The sequence below is a fragment of the Malurus melanocephalus genome, unplaced genomic scaffold (assembly GCF_030028575.1).
Source record: "Malurus melanocephalus ecotype Western Australia unplaced genomic scaffold, MMel_1.1 scaffold_76, whole genome shotgun sequence".
Lineage (NCBI taxonomy): Eukaryota > Metazoa > Chordata > Aves > Passeriformes > Maluridae > Malurus > Malurus melanocephalus.
In genome coordinates, this window is record NW_026623308.1 from 2,367,245 (window position 1) to 2,382,472 (window position 15,228).

A 15,228-nucleotide genomic window follows, 5' to 3' on the forward strand; every position below is an offset into this window, starting at 1 on the left:
TGTTGGTAAGCTGTCCTATTGCATACTGATTTGGATGGAAATTCATGCTTCTAGAGAAAGAGTAGGTATATGCTTCTACAAAAGGATGCATTAGTATTTGGGTGTTCAGAAAAGAGACATTTTGGTCACAAGCTACTGCTTTCAATGTTCAAACTGAAYGCTTGAATTCAATAAAGCTGTTGCTTTGCAGATTTGAAGGTCAAAATATTGAGAAAATTAGTATTTGGATTTTTTTTTTAATCTTTTTACTAGCTGACTGAAGTGTTGAACAATGTTGCTTCTGAATTTTTTTTCAGACCATGTGCTTAGTGGGTGTGCAAATGCTATCTGTTGAACTTCTGRCTTTTCCAGTAACAAATATTTTGTATGGTGTTAAACATAATGCAAACACTTCAATTTAGGAATATATGTCAAATTCACTAGTTCCTGGAGTACGAGAGCTGGTATTTTTCTTCCCTGTTGAAGATGCCCTAGTACCATGGAATAACCATGTCTTCCTGTACTGTGGTAACTATAATCCTTTGGTTATGCTCTTGTTGTCATCAGTAAGCTGTGTTTCAAAATGAGGTTTGTGTTGATGCTGTTAGTCTTCCAGTTATTTAACAGTGAGCTATGAACACTGGCTCCATTGTCTTAGGTTTGGTTTTTTTCCCTTCCTTTCCAAGTCCTTTTGTCTCCAGTCACGAGTCTTTTGGACTTACTTAAGCTCTAGCAGAAGGGAACAAGCATTGCTTTTTTTTTTTTTTTTGCATTGAGTTTTTTCGTTAAGAAAGTCTGATATTAAAGTTGCCAGCTTCATCTGTGGATGAGAAGGAAATTGTTACAACAGTGGGTGTATAGTGTTAGTTAGTATTCCTTAATTGTGTTGGCATCTTGCTTCAAGCCAGACTAAAATAGCTTTGCAGAGTGGAGTATAGCAAAACATATGGTGAAATTGTAATTTCACCTTACTTGAACTTGAATAGTCTCAGTAGGTGTAATAGAGGCCTTATTTTAATCTGGAAGCACATAGGTTTGGGCACAGAGGAATAGGCTGAGGTGTGAACTTGATTTTCCACCATAGCTAGTGATATCAGTTGGTCATGACAGGGAGATGATGTGATCCTGAAGAGTTTTTTTGTCTTGGTATTTTTAAACTTCAAACTACTGCAATTCAGGAATATAGTGCAGGCTTTTAAAGATGCCATAAGACTCATAAGGGAAATTACAGCTGCAGTCTCTTCCTAAGACTTGCAGCTTTCCAAGAAGCTACATTCATTGATCATTAGTGTTCTTWAACCAACATCATTTGGCTTTGTTGTCCTTTATAACTCAGGACCCTGTCCTTTGCTGTTCAGTTTTGATTTGTAGACTGTAGTTTTGTTTGCATTGCAMAAGCAATATATATTTAACCTTGCAACTGCATTGTGCATGTCCCATGAAATCTGGTTRTTTCTAGAATGAATGTTTWCTTAAGCCTGGTGCTTTTTTACYTTGCCTCTTTAAGAAGAATGCTTTTTCCTCTAATTTAAATTGTCAGCATACCAGAAGCTACTGCTTGACTAATGAGGAGAGGCTCCTCACTTCAGTAAGGATTACCACAGCGAACTCACTTTTGGCTCTSTAGAGAAAACTTTATTTAGTGTTACTTATCACTGTCCTTTGGCAATTGTAGCATAATCGCGCAGTCTGCAGATGAAACTGCAAATGCAGCACTAAARTAGACAGCTTCAGCCGTCTTCCACTTGCGCTAGCAATGGTGCTTGAGCGTGCTCTCCGATCGCTCCATCTATCCGCTGCTTCTCCTTTCCCCGGTGCCGCCGTGCGGTGCTCGGCGTGCGGGGTGGCGGCGGTGGCGCTCGGAGCGCGGYCCGGTGCCTGCCCGGCGTGCGGGAGCCGCGGCCGCTGCCTCCGGCGGGCTCCGGGCACAGCGGACCCCGCGGCTCCGCGCTGGGAAAGGCGTGACCTCCCCGCTCCGCACGGCGGGAGCGGCTGTGACGCCGCAGAGCCGGGAGCGGGGGGTGGGGGAGCTTCCAAAAATAACCCACTGCGGCGAGGCTCCGTGCGGGGCGGCCCCGGAGGGCTCGGGGACCCGCACACCCCGCGGGGCCGCCCCGGGAGCCGCGGCGGTGAGCGCTGGGCAGCGCCTCTGCCCCGGCGGCGGGGCGGGGGCGCGGCAGGGGCGGGCGCGCTCGGTCTGTCAGGCCATTTTTAGCAGGGCTGGCAGCCGGCGTGGCCGCCCCGCCGTTTCGAGCTGGTTTTCTCCTCCTGTGCCGCCGCCCCGCTCCCGGCGGAACCCGGCGGAACCCGGCGGAGCGGCGTTGAGCGGAGCCGCGCCCCGGCTGCGCGGGGCTGCCGTGACTCCCCCGCCCCGCCCCGCCCTGCGCCGCGCCGGGGCGGCCGCGGAGCCCGCGGCGTGTGGTGCAAGGTGAAGGGGCCGCCCGCGGCGTGTGCCGGCCCGGCAGGTGCTGCCGCCGCTGCTGCAACCGGGGCGGCTTCCCTTGGAACCGTGCCTGCCCCAAATCGTCCCGCGGTATGTAGCGTGCGTGATGGGCTGGGGGCTGCTGGTTCGTGGCTCTGCTTCCTTCTTGACATTGGGATGAACCCTTCAGTGTCAAGCAGAAACGAGCGCAGATACTTTTTGCCAGATAGTTAAAACGTATGAGGGCAAAAGGAAAGGTAACTTGGTTGCTTTAATCTGAATATTTACTGGGGCGTTGGTGTCAGAGCCGGCAAGCACAACTTGAAACGTTTTCTGCAGTGACTTTGGCACAAGGTTAGTAAGTAGTGTTTCAAAGCAGGACTTCCTTGGACTATTTCTAGCAAATATCAGAACCTACATTCCTTTAGCAATTTAATTCTAGTATTTTTTGTGTCCTGAGTTATTTTATGTAGTTGCAGGAGGAGTTGTACTTAGCGTTCTCTGCGCGTTATTCTCTCTGGTAGGTTTTCTGAATGAGTATAAAATTCATCTGTAGTACTTGAAGTAGCTGTACTGAAGCTGTGTGAAATTGATAGAAAGAAATTTATTTGTTAAAAAAATTAGCTCTTTTGCCCTTTTACCTTGYTTCTTCACTAACCAGTGCTAGATAAAGTATGCAGATGAGTGTCTGGACTCACAAGTTTCACTTTTACCATCAAGGGTTATATGTAACAGTAAATTAAGAGATCGTATTGCATGAGCGTGGAACAGATAGCAGTTGTAAGCTGGTTTCATTTGTAGTCTGTTTGTGGCTTTGATCTTCAGTATTTGCAGGTGTTGTCATTCTTTCTAGTTTGTTTTTGTCTTAAAAACGGGACTTGTTTACAAGCTGGTGAAAAGCCTTATCTGATGAGATAAGGAATTCTGAAAAGGTTTCTTCACTTTTGCATTAAATGGGTTGTATATTCAGCTATAAAAAAATTGTCATAACAGATTAAGCTTGTCGCTTCTACAAAAACTTTAATATCAAAATACTGTGGGTCATAGTCCTTGAACTTAGTTATCTTTACTATGGCGTAATGTCCTATCTCTTGTATGCACATCCGGTAAATAAAAAATGTGCACACAGTTCAACTGGTAAATGTCAGTCTCTAGAAGTTCAGTGTACTGTCTTAGTTTATTTCAGATTTCTTGGAAACATAATTGAATGTCTGAAGGTTAGATGTGTCTGTGTCTGTTCTTGTGAATGAATGCTTGCATGCTCTTAGCATACAAATAGTTGTCTTTAATATATGCGTGATTTGTCTTCTGGGAGACAGGTATGAGCATGGCTGTTATCACTTAAACCTACTTACTACCTTACTGTATTATATGAATGAAGAAGGTGCCTGTGGGCTATGTCCAGATGACTCCTTAATGAGAATTTTTTCATATGTTTCTTTGTGGGAGTGCATGTGAGGAGARCAGTGATGACACTCTGCAGTAAAGGGAGAAATGCTGATAAGGGCACCCTGAGCAAATTTGCTAGAGAAGTTCTGGCATCCATCAGCAGTCCTTTTCTTCCACCTGGCAGTATGGTCTGCTACATTAACCTCTGTAAGGTCTTGAGAGCCTCTGGTGTGTAGGAGGGAGAGATGAAGAGAGGTGAGGGGCTCAAATAAAATCAGAGAAGCTAAGAAATACGTTAATTATAAGATTCCTGARTTAAATCTGATAAGAGGATCATGTATTGGCTGGCTATTGAACAAGACCTAGAACAATAGAGTCTGTAGTCCCTCAGGTGATAAACCCCATGCCTTTGTTTCTCTGATCTTTTCTCTTTGTGCTTAGAAACAACTGATAGCCCTGTTTCTCAATTGGTGTTTTTATTCCTTTCAATCACAAAGAAATTGTCTATTCAGTTCAGCTCTTGCTAAAAGTAGTGGAGATCAAGGGAAAACCTCAGTGTGTCAAGGCCTGTAGGCAATACCCTGAACAACTGGAATGCTGTTCAGGTTGTAAACTTTCCGAAAGGAGGAGAGAACAGTTTTCAGACGGTTGATRCTTGGACTGAACACAGCCAGAGCTGTTTGGTTTGGGAGAATCGAGGTGTACCCTGCATCAAGAACGCCTTCGTTGACTCTTAATAGGTAACAGATTAGATCCTGTTTCCTCTCTTCTAGGCAAATGAGTAGAAATGTACTAGAAATACTTAGTGTGGTTTGAATCTTCTTTGAAGGTAACAAGTTCATTGTTAGGTTCTTGAAATTCAGACTGGTTCTCTGGTAAAAACGGGTATTTTTCCCTTATACGCAGAGGAGCACAGGATATAAAGCATTGTGGAATGTTTATAGGCATAGTGTATAAGACAACAAAGTTACCGACAGGAGAGTCATTTGGAAGGTTGTTTCTCCCGCTAGAATGTTGATAATTCGTGCCTTGATAATTCTTGGCTAATTTTTGGGTGTTGTATATGCATGTGTCTTTTCATCTGGGGTAAAGCTCTATAGTGAAGRTATTAAAGTTGGAGTAACTTAACAATGAGATGTTTGTGGATGGCATAGCGTTCTTGTTCTGGAAGTGGTTTTTTTTTTTTTTTTCCACCACTGTACTGTAGCCTTGCAGGTATAAAACTAACTACAGATCTGTGAAGACAATGTTCTTACCAGTAAGGGCAGGAGTTTAGTGAGTCCAAAGTATCTCAGAGGTAGGAGAGTTAAAGAACATAACTTATTTTTTCTGAGATTTTTCTAGAGCAGCCAAGATTCARTAGGTCACCAGAGTGGGCTGTGAAGCTAAGCAGCAGCCCAGACAGAAGCTTTTTAAAATAAGAAATACTGAGTTTCTATTCAGGGGAGAGATGAGTAAATATTATTGCTGKTCTTTTATGAAAGGGTATTATGTGTGTTGACAGAGTGCTTTTTTTGAAGCACTTGATAAGTTTTGAAGCAGTTGATAAGATCCTTGGTCAAGTGCTGTATTGGAAAGGCTTTTGGTTGAAACATGGTTCTGGCTCACAGAAGGACACGCAGATGTTACTACAGGGTAGAAGGTGAGCGCTTCTGGTCTTTCTAGTACAGCARGGTCTCAACTCTGGAGGGTTTTTTKGTGATTTTGGGAGGTGTTTGGTTTTTTATTTKTTTGTTTTCTTTAAKRTTGCCAGTATAACATATCACCAGCTACAAGGAAAGAGGTGAACTTTGAAGTGCACAATGTGACATACTGACTTCTGGTGACAGGGAAACTCTTGCTGACCTGTAGCTCAAAGAGCCYGCATGGAAGCTGGTCAGGCAACTTGTCTGAAGGCATTCCCTGCTCCTCACTGTGTAGCCTAACTGGAAGCCTGCTGCTAACCTATTCTCTAGCACTTTCTATAGTGGGTTAATGCTTTTTCAAAGCCTGGCTTGTAGATGTGTGTTTTGTTGGTCGTTGTTGTTAAGCAGCCTTGTGTAAACTTAACTTAGAATCCATTCATGGGCCTCTGGGGAAACACTGTGTAAAAACATACTGTTTTGAAGTGAAACTCCTCCTTAATGTGCTTCTGCAGCTCCTGCTCTGAGGTTTRCTTCTAAGGTCTTGTCTACCACTTGTTTGAGTATTTAATTTTTAATGCAAAAACATCGAGAAAACAGTCTTAGCTGAGGCTGCAGCTAAGAAAAATCCAAGCGGGAATCAAGTTTGATGGAATAGTACTTGATAGAGTAAGCTTCTCAAATATGAATTAGGAATTCTGTGAATGTATTTGCAAGATTATGTTCTTGTCTCCAACCTGATGGAGATGAACAGAAAAAGAAATGTATAATATGGATATTTTCTCTTGAGGGTTTTCCCTACATAGTACTATGAGAATGTTGTTCGTTTTCCTCTCATGCTTAAAAGACAAACTGGAGTGAAAAAGGTGCACAGTTTTATTCTTCTGATGTCACTGTGATGTCATCATGGCACGTAAAACTGATCAGCTTGTTTTCCATGTTCTGGCTTAATTTGTACCTGATGTGTTTTGGAAGAATGGATGAACAGCAGACTTCTAAAACTTGTTAGCTCCCAGTAAGCCCGTGTATTGTCAGCTAGGAACTGGTAACACCTCAGGAAAAAGGTGAAGCAGCCAAAAACCTGGATATAAGGCTGAAYCTCTGTGCATAGCACCACAACTGTTAACTTTGTTTGCTGGGATTTTGGGTGCAAGAGATAATTGACTGTAGTCACAGTCTGGCTGAGTGGTCTGGTTTTGTATGTCAGCTGCATAAAATGTCAGAACACTGAACTTGGTAACTGTGGTYACACACATTTACTRATTCTCTGGAGATGTCTTATTCTTTTTGACCTCTTTTTCTTGAAACTAAATTTATAAACATTCATAAGAAAATAAGGCCTTTTATTCTGCATAAGTCTGATAAAAGCTATTTTCTTTGAGTAATAATTAAAAAAATAATTTCTACAMATAAGCTACATGAAATTTATTTTTTGTATCCAGTGCTGGATGTTAACGTGTGCTTTTGAAGGAGAGAGAATATTTAACTCTTTATTATGCATGTATTTTGTGTGAAGCTGTTTAAAAGGCGGTGTTTCTGGGCAGCATAAGTAACTTAAGGTTTTTCATTGCTTAACAGTTGTCAAATCATCTTAAATTTGTCMTGTGGTGGGATTTTGGTATGTATTATTGGCTTCCTTAAACATCAGCAATACCAGATCTCATTTTATGGGCTAGCAAGCTGTCCAGGTGTAGCCTTTCCTTCAATAAAGGAGATTGACTGRGTCTAAATTTATTTTTCTGCTGTTCTTTCTGGTTTTTTTAGATGGTTTATTTTAGTCACTTCTTGGTTCTGTGAAATACAGGTGTCTTCTAGCTATGAAGAATAAAATTGATGATTTCCCACTTAGACAGTATTAATGCTTATGGAAGGGTGTGTTGTCCATTGTGTTTTTTGTTTTAACCTAAATTTCACCAGGTCATAGTCACGATATTTCAACTAAAACTGCTTTTTGCACTTTTTTTTTTTTATTCTGACTCATTAGAGCTGATACCATTTTTATAATCAAGGTAAACAATTGTGGAATTTGACCTCGTCTGATGTTTTAATCTTGTGGCCAAATGTGTACTTGTTGGCCTCTCTCTCCCCACACCCCTCTCTGACGGCCAGTGACTTTAAAAGCTTTATTTGTTTTAATATTAGTATTCAGAAGGGTGTTATCTCTGCTTGTTCTGCTGTCCAGTGATGAAATGGCTTAGGATAATGCTAGCTGCTGAGTCACTGAGGATATCACTAGAATTGGTAAATGGCCTGTGTTTAGAAAGTATTTATACCCTGAGAGTAAATCACTGGTGTTGTAGTTTTCCTTGAAGGTGCATGGCATGCCTGTTCATAAAGGAATGTTAGTAAATCTCTTTCTCTGTATTGCATGTATTGTTCTTAGCATCACTCTCCTTGAAATGCAGCAATAATACACTTTAATAATGAATGTGTTCAGTGTTATGTGCAAATGGGAAATACAATCCTATGCTATCCTATTAGGATAGTTGATTAGTACACGCTAAAAAAAAAAAAGTTATGTTCCATTTATAGTGAACTGAATGTTGCTGCACAGAAATGGTAAGGTAGAGGCCCTCTTAAAATAAAACGTATCTATTTGTTGTGAATATCCAATATATTGGAATTTCTTGTCTTTGGGAGTGACACCTGTGATGCGCTTACTTTGCTTGCATAGCTTCATATTAAGGCATTTGTAAGGTGCATGTGGACTCAATGTTTTTGAATAGGAATGCTTTCCCTCCTCTCATGCTTGTCACTGCTACATTATTAATGTTAAAATATGGACAACAATGCAATAACTCTTGGATCCATGGCTATGCTAGGAAACTTTGAGAATAGCTTTAGAGCATGCCTGTTTGAAGCGGGTCTGTAGTGTACATTAATAATGTAGGGGTACTTTTTAGCCTGGAAGTAGACTGTAAACTTTTTCATCTGCAGCAGAGTTTTGTGTTGCCAGAGCTACGCTGCTTCCTTCCCCAACCAAAGCTTGTTCAAATAYGTTTGACCTTTGAATAGAAATACAGCCTCTTGTTAATCTTGAAATACAATAGTGTTGCTATTGCAGGTCCCTTTTTTGAGTCAAGAACTATGGCAGGAGAAAGGGTAGGGAGAACAAAACTACTCTCATCTTGTATGGAAATACTCAGTGTAATTAGTCAGAGCATCAGCCTCCAGGCCTTGTACAGGGCTACAGCAGCAGAAAAGCATCTGCAGGAACTTGGTAGGTTTGACATGATAGATATAAACTAATGGCACATCCGTAAACAGGACTTTTATCATTGTGGCGAATAATCTTCAGTTGTCAAGATAATAGTATAGCTCCTCTAGGTAATGTGGTAATCCATGTATGTCAGTAGTTCATAYCTTTCTGGAAATGCCAAGAACATTCTTATTTGTGGATGTATCCTGTGCCATGCATCCAAATTGGATTGTGTGTTTTTCCAGTGAAACACCTTGCTGCAAGGTCATACGAATCAAATTGAGGTTAAAAGGAGCTGGCTGAGCCTTTCAGACAGCTTGAAACCTTAGACAGCAGGCATCTGTGCCTATGGATAGCAGAAATCTAGTTTTGTCTGACCTGTATCTCCTCCACCTCTTAAGCGACATTTTGGGCAGAGCTCTAAACCCTAACTTCACAGAACAAAATGGAAATGGTTGAGACTGGAAGGGACCTCTGGAGTTCTTCTGGTCCACCGCCCTTGTTCAGTCAAGGCCACCTGGAACTGGTTGTTTAGGATCATGTCCMGATAGCTTTTGAGTACSTCCAAGGATAAAGACTCTACAACCTCTCTRGGCAGCCTRTGTCAGTGCTCTGTCCCCACCACAGGGAAAAAGTGTTTCTTGACAATCAGARGGGATTTACTGCCTTKCAGCTTGYGCCCATTCCTTCCTGTCCTGCCACTGGGCACTACTGAGAAGAGCCTGGCTCCTGTTGTCTTTGCACCCTCCTTTCAGTATTTGTATAGATGAGATTTGCCCTGAGCATTCTCTTCTCTAGTTTGAACAATCCTTAGACATCRAAGTATTACTTAAGGGGCAGTCCAGTACAGTAATGTTAGACAATTTCAAGGAACCGCATGTCAAAGATCAGCTGATTATAAATGGTCAGTGCTTTTTTACTATTGTCTTTGTTCCCACATACAATTTATTGAATCTAAAAAAGGGTGTGTCATTCTAGACTGTCAGATTCTGTTTCAGTTTGGGGTGGGGAGAACCTAGAAATTTCATCAAACCTACAAGTTTTCCTCTAGCAGYCAGTGAGTTTTATTGGAGAAGTTTGTAAAAGAACTTCTTAGAAATTTAATCTGGGGTCTCTTCTTCCTCTGAACTGTAGATGCTCCTGGATTGCATATTGGGGAGYAATAAATAGAAGACTTAACAGTAAATAGCTTTTCTGCAGTATTCTTGAAAAAAAATKTAAAMACCTGAACAAACACAACAACAGTAGAAAGTCCCAATCACATAAGGGTAAAAGTATTTGAGATCATTCATAAGGAGAAAAGATCTGTTCCTCTAAATGAGAATATTTGGACTATCTTGTTCTGCATTGTATTTCCATACTCCAGAGCATATTTATTTGTCTGCCTTAACTGCTGGATAAATAGCTACATGACATTTCAGGAAATGTCTTATCAACCTACCCAGGGGCTGGCTGATGTCTGCTGGCTGTTGCCTGCTTAGGAGTAAGGGCAAAAACAGTTTCTCGGAGGAAAATCAGCTCTCAGAAAGGGCAATCTTCCTAATGCTCCAAGTCCTTCTAAAATCTGAAGTAGAAGTGGGATTTTTGCATTTGTATTAGTCTTTGAAGTCTGATTCTTTAGCATTGGAAATGTGGGAAAAGCCTGTTACGGGCAATGGCAGAAAAAGCAAAAAATGCTTTCCAAGGTGAATTTCATTTGGAGGTCAGAAWTCAGCACTGCATTGTAAAASTCACTGTTAATTTCTGGCCTRTGTAACATTTTTCACTTTAATTTGGTAGATGTCCAAACTGAAATAAAAGCTAGCAATTAAGACATCTGAGTTTTTCAGAAATGCAAAACAAATGTACAGTATGCATGTTTGTTTTGGAATTGCTTTTTCAAAAAAACTGTCAGTTCTTTATAAATAATGAATAATTAACAAGATTCCCAATGTAGAGCTTGTAGAACAGACAGGCAGCTTCAGAAATGTTAATTTTTTTTTAATAGGAAGCTTTTTTCACTCTGAGTCAACAACTGAGTCCAGCAGCACTAGTAAGCCAGTRAGAGCCAACAAAAACATGGCAAAAACATGACAGTTCCTTCAAAAGAGAAAACATTACATGCGTTTCCCATAATCCAGCTGGGAAGAAATATGGGGTAGAGATTACAAAGGGGTTGATCAAAGTAATCAGTRGKGTATACGGAAGAATATTTAAGGGAAGTAGTTAGATCAAAACTGCCTTAAAATCTATTTTCAAAACAGTCCTTAAGAATAAAAAGGAAATGTTTCCTGTATGCATTCTTAAGAATGCTTACATCTTAAAATCTGGTCTTTCTCTGTGACTAGCAAACTTCAAAGATGTCCAGTCTCTCAAAGGGAGAAGACACAAAAAAAAAAAAAAAAAAAAAAAAAAGCCCCTACCAGATCTGAAAGCATGCAGCTATATGCTGTTCTGATTCTGTTGGCATCAGTGTAATAGATCACCTTCTGTGAGGCCTTTAGTTTGAGTAAGGTTACTTGTGGCCCATGCCTCTGAGAACATCAATGCTTAGTCTCACTGGGGCAGTGAAATATCCTTGGGGTGTGGTTTTTCTCTGGTAATCTTGTAGCTCTGGAGCTCCAAATGTGCTTCCCAAATGTGTGTATCACTGCAGATGTCATTCAGTCCCAGCTTGTTTTGGCATTAGTTTTGGCAAGAGTGAATAGCAGCCATATTTAATTTCAGCATTACTCGGAATAGAAACAATACATCACAGAAAATTGCAAAATCAGAAGCCTTTTTCTTTGAACTCCTGTTATTTGACTAATCAGTATTATAGTACTGGAACACAAGTAGGGACAGAATGCACTCTGGAAACTGGCAACTTCTGCAGCTCTCAAACCTMAGTAGACTTCATGAGATTTGTCAGATTACAGTTTTTTAAGTAAAATGTAAAAAACAAATACATTTGAAAGGAAGTCCTGGAATTGCTATTAAGTTTCTCTTTAGAAACAAACAAGTAAAAGCTCTTTTAAGTCTTGACTGTGCTGAAACWTTTTGAAGAAAGCAGTTTCACTGATAGAAAAGCTTAAATCCAAGCTTTTAAGCAAAACCAGCCTTCTAATCTACAATCAGAAATAAAGTCTTTGCAGTTTGCTCATGTGCTCTTAGACAGGTTCCTGGCTCAGAACTGCGACATTCTCCACTGGTTAAAATTGCAGTGCTTCAGCAGTCTCTGAATAAACAGACTTTGACATAGCCAAATGTGGAAACAGGAGAGAGAAAGGAAGGCAACAAGGTCTATGTTGAGGAGGAAGTGTTAGTGTTTTAGGAGAGAAAGGTGGGAGGCAAGCAGTCCTTGTCCCTAGCATGTGGATGGTTCAGAAACTGTTATTCCAGGCAGTCTTGAATGATGAATTTTTTATATTAGACACGTATAATCTTCTCTCACGCTGGGAGAAGGGTGCTGTGTGCTCTCAGCATCTCCAGCTTTTCTCTTGAATAACAGTTCTCTTACTGCCTAGATGTCTGCCTGAGTTGACATGATCCTGTCAAAGTATAAGTTTCTTCTGTGTGGATGATAGCTTGCCTCTTGCTTCTACCAGTGCTTCCATGTATTTTTCTAAGTTTTATGATCATACCTGATCCTTTTCTTCATTAGCAAAATTTAATTATAWTAATACATCATGTATAGGGAAATGCTACAACTCTGCTTAGAAGAATGAAATGCAGCTGTTCCAAATCAGCCCTGCTAAACTCCTCCTCTTGAACTTTGATGTGAATGTTCATAGTTGACTAACAATGAACTCTTGTGTTCATCTGGGGAATGACTGAGGCAGTCGTGTGACTTATTCTGCAAAGTCTTTGCTTTCTTCTATAGACTTTGGGTTAGATTGTAAGAGAATAGATTACCAGGACTTTAAATTGGTATGTATGGGGTTTCGCTGTGTCTRTGTGGGTCTTTCAGCCTTTGTACGAAAAGAGACTGTATTGGTGATGTTTCCTGAAAGAAAGCCAGCTGTTATGTTTGCCTCCCAAGTGTGTTTTCTCTTTTGAGTATGACGATCTCAGTAAGATGTGGTACTCTGATCCTGGAGTGTCAGCTGGCTGGACTTCGGAGATGAAGACTGATGYTGTCTTGTGATACAGTAAATAACCCTTTGCCTATCACCAGTGAGCTCAGTTTACCTGCTTGATTAAGTGATCACATCTTGTTTTGCTTTGCAGCAGCCGTAGTTCAAGTCACTTTCGCTTTCTAACCATGCTGGGTTTAGATCTGATAGATCTCTGAAGGTAACTGACAGGTTTATGGCTCAGGGAGAGGGAAAACCTAAGCAAGAAACAATGGCTGAAGTAAAGCGTGACCTATTTTGGATMAGTCCTTTGTACCCTAGGGTGAGCCGAGGCTGTGATGACGTTTACAAGAGCTAGTTTACTCCAGGAAATGAAGAGTTAGGCTGCAAGACTTTAGCATATGTTTACATAGCAGACATTTTTCACAAGTTCCTTGTGCKTGATGGTGCTGGGGAGTAGTGAGTCAGCAAGTTCTTTGTAGTAGGGCCTATGTGTAAACTGATCAGAACTCCAAAAGTTTTGTGTAAAATATTTACATGCTTTAGGTATCTAGGGATGTGTTCATGAAATCACTTGCATCTGTTTCAGAGCACTTTGTTGTTGCTTTAATGTGAGCTGTCACACTTGCAGTTTTTTGATGTGCCATAGGAGTATTCATATATCACTGGTTCCTTTAGTGCCTCAAATACCTGAGGCATGCTTGCAAAGAAACATTCTGCAACTAGAACTGCTCCTGCTTTTTGGGGTTGGAAGGTYAACAGAAAAGCAGGATTATACATATTCATATTGTATACTCATGTGTGCTTAGTGAGAGTTAAGTCCTGTGAGTGGAGGTAAAAATCCTTTTCTAAAATCTGTTTTCTTTCKGGAAAGCATCCTCCATTGAAGCTCAAGTATGGTTAAAACCATGAGAACTTTCAGAGTGAATTCTCTTTGAGAGCAACTGGTTTCAGTTTTCMCTTCAGTAGCAGCTTAAGCAGCACTTCAATACTATTCCAGGTAGCATAAAGTCTAACAGCACTTTCCGTAGAAGTATATCCTGTAGAACTAGTGCTGCAGTAGCGTGTTTTGAAGTTAGCTAGCAAAATATATAGGAATGTTCCACTTCTAAAGAGATACACCTTGAGGAAAATGCTCAAAGTCTTTACATTTCTTCCATGATGAAATGAAAAGGCAGATTTTGTTCAAGACTTGGAGACAGGTCTGGCTCTTTGTGAAACTTCAGTTCTCATTCTATGTTCAATGTAAAAGAATAACAGGTTTACTCAGCACTAGTTCAAACTGGACATCACAAAGGACTGGCTTATGCAAGAAGGCACTAGCAATAGGGACTGTATTGTACTAACAGCAAAATTGCAACTATATGAGCTTGTTAGAAGAGGCAAACTGCGTACATATCAAACTGTGCATTGATGTTGTGGTTTCCACTCTTAGATTTTTTGATTTTTAGATTTTTTCTAGGGGTTTTTGTTTGGTATGAAAATCACAAAAGAAGGGACAGAGTTCTCACTTTGGATTCACACTGCTTACTGTGACTGGTTTTCTGTAGTGTAATGTGTTACAATGCAGTACTTCGTAAGTTCTGTCRGGATAGTATGTCCTGTTGGAGGAGCCGACCCTGGAAACTATCAGTTTCATATGAATAGACGTGGTGTGAAACAAACGGCAGGTTTGATTTGCTTTACTTTATTACAGAAAGCATCAGGAGATGTTCACAGAAAAAAAAAGTCAGTTCTACTATAGAAGGATTTTTGTAATTCCTTGGTTATGTGTTAATTTCTAGCCAGGTGTTAGACTAGCCCCTACCTTCCTACTGCAAAATTGCACTTCATGTCTGTGCTTTGTGGCAAATGTCCTGTAAGAAATGCCATTTTTGGGAGGATGGAATTTCTGTGGCAGTTGGATAAAGCCATTCATTTTGAAAACCAAAACCTCCCTTCTGAGTCGTCAGAGACGTTGGTGAGGCGGTGCCATGGGCAGCTCTCCCGTGCTCAGCTTACTGCAGAGCAGAGTTGGTACGCAGTGTTCTGACATTCCAGCAGAGGCTGCCTTCAGATCTCCTCGTGGTTTCTCTATGAAAGAGGAGGTACTTCCTTTCAGCACAACTCCATAGTCTGCGTGTTTTGGGCAGTCGTTCCTGGCACTGAAGTTGAATGCTTGAAAATAAAACTCAACTAAATCACACTGTGGTGTTGTGAAGTCTGTCTTTCAGTCCAGGAGAAGTAAGATCTAAGGTATGCTGTCTTTTAATTTACTATTCTAATGTTGAGGGCACGTAGCCYTGCATATTGTTGATGTGTCTGTTTTTGTTCTGTGCCTTCCTCGCTATATGTTTAGTAGGGTTTAGTATTTATTTGCAGCTGCAATAGCAYGTTGTTATGATCATTTATTAGCTGGGCATAGAGTGATGTGATCCTTTCCTACCCCACAAAAGTGCCACTGTTGTTGTGCATTAATTTAAATTAAAAGCATCCAGCACCAAACAAAGCAAGTATTTTGTGTATTGTGCTAAGATGTCTTCAGGATGGACAGAGAGGTCTTGGTTACAGGCTGTGCTGATATAGTTCAAGACTTCAGCCTGT

General features: G+C 40.8%; 1 protein-coding gene across 3 annotated transcripts in view; it reads left to right on the plus strand.

The window, feature by feature from the left end:
• Positions 1-15,228, plus strand: part of OSBPL1A (oxysterol binding protein like 1A) — a 76,741-nt gene that overhangs the window by 27,085 nt on the left and 34,428 nt on the right. The window contains exon 1 of one of the 3 annotated variants that reach the window (XM_057367255.1): positions 2,357-2,512. The exons of the other annotated variants lie outside the window; for them this stretch is intronic. The gene's annotated coding sequence lies outside the window, so the exon portion shown is untranslated. Of the gene's footprint in view, positions 1-2,356; positions 2,513-15,228 lie in introns of those variants that run through there. 3 annotated transcript variants of the gene reach the window in all.